This window comes from Erinaceus europaeus, chromosome 20, assembly GCF_950295315.1.
Source record: "Erinaceus europaeus chromosome 20, mEriEur2.1, whole genome shotgun sequence".
NCBI classification, from domain to species: domain Eukaryota; kingdom Metazoa; phylum Chordata; class Mammalia; order Eulipotyphla; family Erinaceidae; genus Erinaceus; species Erinaceus europaeus.
Window position 1 is genome coordinate 51,751,856 of NC_080181.1, and position 5,092 is coordinate 51,756,947.

The window sequence follows — 5,092 nt, forward strand, 5'->3', positions numbered from 1 at the left end:
AACAACCCAAGCCAAACAAACAGAAGGGGACACCTCATGATCTGAGCTTGCTCCACCCACCTTCCATAATGGATGTGCTAGAGGTTGAGATGCTTTGGGCATCAGGAAAGGGGGAGGGGAAAGAGTCATGAGGTCAAAGGAGATATTAGATTATTCTGTCTGTAAGCTGTGATTCTTCTTCTAAATCCCTCCCACCTAAGACAAAATTAATAAAAAAAAATAGAAAATAGATAGAAAACAATGGACTCAAGATCAAATGTGAAAAGGTCTTTTAGTAGTTCAGTGTTTCAAGTGGTCGGTAGAAAACAGTCACTAGATTTTGAGAAAGAGACCCTGGAAGAGTCTGGGTTGTTGCACATGACATCCAGAGGTGGAGGCAGAGGTGGCCAGTCTGTGTCACTCTTGTCTTATATTGATTTCATCAAGAGCAGGTAGGCTTATCCAACTCCAGGAAAACTCCCCAAACCTCAGGGATTCCAGGCAGGCACTGCTGTGTTCCTTTTTCCAACTAGACAGTGAATTCCTTGAGGGAAAGGATGATGTCCACTTGATTTGGCAGCTGCAGAAATTGGCTCAGTAAATGGCACATAAGAACATTCTGATAGTCTCTTTTTTAAGTGGCTGTTGTTGAGCTGTAGCAAAGCTCTCTGCTAGTACTTTTTTTTTTTTTTTTATTTACCTTCTACGCAAGCATAGAAGCACGCTGTTGAGGCTATTGCCAAGTTTGGGATTCTAAGGGTGTGGAGCAGTGCTGGGGCCCAGCCCTACATGACTTATAGACAGAGAAGCAGTGCCCTGGCTGGGAGGGGAGTTATGGCATGGAGATTCCAAGTAGAGCGAGTGTGAGCTGCCACACTCACAGGGAGAGATGGTTAGGACAGTACAGCTGGGTCTGGAAGTCAGACATTCAAAAACGGGTTTGGGCCAGCTGAAATGGAGGTGCTGCAGAGGCTGTGTTTCTGCATAGGGCCCCAGGAAAGAGAGCTGGCTTGCCTTTGAGCCACTTCCCAAATCCAGCTCTGATCCCTGCTGGGACATGGGTACCCCTTCATGACGAGCATTGGGTAGGGCTCCATGGCACCAAAAACTCAGCTACAGTGAGACCCCCTGCCATGTGGCCTAACATATTCACAGGTTCTGGGGAGTAGGACATGGGAATCTTTGGGGGTATGTGTGGGAGGAATTCTGCCTACCACTAAAGGGTCCTTGGTATCACAGGGCCCCTCATCCTCATTCTACACTTGAAGAGAAGTAGGGCTCAGAGAAGTAGGGCTGAGAATTCCAACTGTTTCCTCCCCGGGAGGGCCCTTGGTGCCTGGACTTCTGGGCCCAGACTCCTCTTCCATTTCTTCCTGCTACACCGGTGCCTCTTCACATACCTGCTCTGCCATGGTAGGGGGTTGCACCTGGGTTGAGTTCCCCCCACCCCCCCAGATTTCAACAGAATTGGACGGTGGCCACTGTCCTGGTGTGGAGAATGGATTTGACCCATCCACTAGCAAAAACTCGAGTGGGCTCTCAAGCCCTCACTCTCCTGGGGAACTCCCAGGGGACATTGAACTTTGGAGCTAGGTGGCCCAGGGAATCTTTCTCCTTGGGGAGCCAGAAGGGACTTACTCCTCGGCCTTGAAAGCCTGGTTCGACCCGGGGCTAAGAACAGGCCAAGGAGGGTTACAGTGGCCAGCTGTTGGGTCTGTTATCAGAGACCAGGTTTAAGGCAGCAGGTGGTCCAGCAGCCATTGTAATCCTCAGTCAAGGTCAGGGCCAGAGGAAAAGACACAGGAGGACTTACTGCGTCAGACTTTTACTTGGAAAGAGCAAGCCATGATCTGAGAGGTGGTGAGGAGATGCCCCGAGGACGGTCCCAGGTTGCCCTCACTCCTCAGGCGGTATCTTATCACATCACTTGATTTTGTGGCACTGACCAGTTCTTCCTCCAGGCCATGGGACTGAGAACTGGAACCTAACCAGGACCCAGACACCCAGACATGGGCTGGCAAAGTGAATTCCTGAGAACTCTGAGATAAAGTCAGTCTCTGAGATAAAGTCAGTCTTGAGATAAAGTCAGTCAAGGAGTGGAGGCGCTGAGGGGAGATAGTTGGGGTTTCAGTGGCTCTTTACAGCTGGGTTCTGTCTGGGGAGAGGTCACGACCTCTTTGTGGTGTCACAGAGTCCTCCTTCCTCCCCAGCACATTCCAAAGTGGGAGAAAGGCAGCTTGACCCACTCCCCATGGTTGGGGAGGCACCAGGAACAACTTCAGCTCAGCTGAGAGCCCCAGTCTTACACCCTGGCCTCCTAGAGGCTGGGGACCACCTTGCATGAGCTCACCTTATATTAAGAGCAAGTCCTTAGCATTGTAGCCCTGACCAAACCCTGGGTTCCTTGAAGGGGTGACACCAAGACCCAGAGAGGGGAAGGAAAGGAAATGCCTATGGATTAAACCAGGGAAGAACGTGGCTGGGAGGCTCTGGGATCGCGTATGGCAGAGCTGGGATGAGGGTGAAGAAGAGGGAGGCTGGGATGGGGAGCAGGTTGCTTTTTTCAAGAGGCCCTGATATCCAGGAAGAATAGGGTGAAGTGGAGGGCCTGAGGTGCAGCATTCTCCAGCTTGAAGGGGCCTTCCTCTGGTGACAGTGACCCCCTGGGTGCAGGGGACAAGGAAAGCAGAGAGGCACAGCACAATCTTATCAAATACCCTGCTGTTTGCTTCTCCCAAGGAAGAGTCAGTTCAGAAGCACAGCACCCACCACCCCTCCGTGGCAGGCCCTCTCACAGGCTGGGCGCATGGCCCCAGAGAAGTAAGCCCTGTGATACAAAGATTTTTTAATTTTTTTTTCTTGTGGCAGCTCAAGTGTTCAGCTGGAAAATGTAAAATGCACCTCCCTGCCACCCCTATGCCTGATCCTCTCTTCTTTTGGGTTCCCAGCAGCCTCTGAGATATACAGACTGGAATAAGAGAACCTAGCAGACTTGGAGGAGAGTAAGGAGAAGTAAGAGCTATGACCTTTGGGCCTGAAACAAGGTCACTAGAGCAGCAGCACTCAATAGGGGGCCACCCTGGGAAGCTCATGGTTTCAGGAGAGACAGGAGCAGCCTTTTGGGGGACTCAGAGGCATGCCAACAGTCTCTGTTGTATTATTGTCTGTTCATATAATTGATTAAGCTGCAGGCTCTGGAGCAAGGAGACCATACCCTTGCCCTCAAGCCTAAGGATAAACTGCTGGAGTCAGGCATTTCTGGGTATTGGAGTGGTTTGGTGTCATGATCAAGCAACTTCTAGTTCATGAGAAGCCAAGAACATCTGTATTCTGCATAGCAAAATTCATGTCTAGGATTTCTGTTGGAAATCAAACCACCTGCTAGATCTCTGTCTTTAACCCAGTTAGCAAAGGAGTTTGATACTGGCTGAGAAGGGTGCTAGGTGCTGGGAGCTGGTACGGTGAGACCACCACCACCAGTAGCACCAGCAGCACCACCATTCCACCATTCTAGTTATATAACTTATCTGAGTGGCTACTGTTCTGGTTGGGTTTCAATTATGGTTCATCAAGTTCTGTGATGTTAGCTCTCAGTATTCCCTCTGCATGCGTGAGGTATAGGATCCATAGGAAGAAAGGCCTCTATTATAGGATCCAGGATTTTTGATTTAGAGCATATCAGGTAGGAAGGCAGGAGAGGATAGTGGCTAAAATCACCTCCTCTGAGCCCTGCTGCCTGGGCTTGAGGTCTTTATACTCAGTGGCCTCTCAGTGTGACCATGGACAAGCTCCTTACTCTCCTCAGTTTCCTCATCTGTAAAATGGGGGTAAGAATAGTATCTTAAAAATCAGAAAAGTAGCAACTCAGAAGGCTATTATGATGAATGAATAGGTTAGTAGATGTAAAATCTGTAGTAGAACAAGGTTGATTTTAGCTGATAATTATGATCTTTAGTTTCAGTTCTTAAAAATGATCTATTTCCTTCACATGGATTTTGCAATGTTTTTTCTGAGGGAAATATAGTTCTTCCTTTTCCTGTCTTAACAGCATGTCTAGGAAATAATATGACATATGTTTTGGAACAGATGATTCTGGAGATATGTTAGGCAGGGTCGACAGGAATGGAATCTCCCAGCATGATTATCTGTGCCCAGCACCAGATCCTGCACCCTTGATCTCGGGCAGGGTTGGTAAAGTGCATTCACCAAATTACTTGTGGTTGTTTCTAGGTCCAGAGGGGAATAAAATAAAAAACATCAAAATAAGACAAAAGCCAACAACAACCACCCCTTTCAAAATTTTCTCTTTTAGTGGACTGAGTTTTCTTTGATGGGAGCCTGTCTTCCCTCTGAGGAGGGAGGAGGACAATACCACAAGCCCACTGGTTAAGGCACAGCATCTTCTGGGGGACCCTATATGGCAGGGTCCCATTCACACCAAGGAGCCTGGTAGCCTCCATCCCAGCCTGAGGCCTGTGCCTTCTTAACCAAGCTGATATTTCTGGGGTACAGTGATAAAAATGGAGTTCTGGTCACCCCACTGACTATTTGTTTCTACCAAGGAACAGGGTGGTATCTGAAAATGTTTAGAAAGTATGGGAAGTGGCAATTCAGCCTCTGCGATCCAAGGGTCTTGAGGCCATATGCAGTGGTGTGCTGTTCAAGGACAGGACGTGTTCTGAGAATTGGGTCCTTGGGTGATTTCACTGTGGTGCCACCCACCTGACCCCTAGACTGGGGCTGCTGGGGCTCCTGTCTCTTTCAGAATGGGTGTGCTTTAAAAGGCAAAGTCTCTGTGAACAAAGCAATCCCTAGTGTTTATTCTGTGGGACCAGTGGTATGTCACAGTTATACATCTTGAATACTTTTTTTCTGTGAGCATGCTGGGGGGAGGGGGCCTGTTACCATAATGAACAAACAATCTTTTCATTTATACAGAGTTCGTGATGTACCTGCATCCTACAGCCATCACAAGCCACCTGTTGAGAAGGGTGTGTGGTAGAGCAGAAGGTCCTCAGGTTCCAACTACACTCCTCTAACCCCCTTTACCTCCTCCTGCCCCATTCCTCTAAGATGAGTTACTCCTTTAAATGGAGAGGATATAGGAGGGACA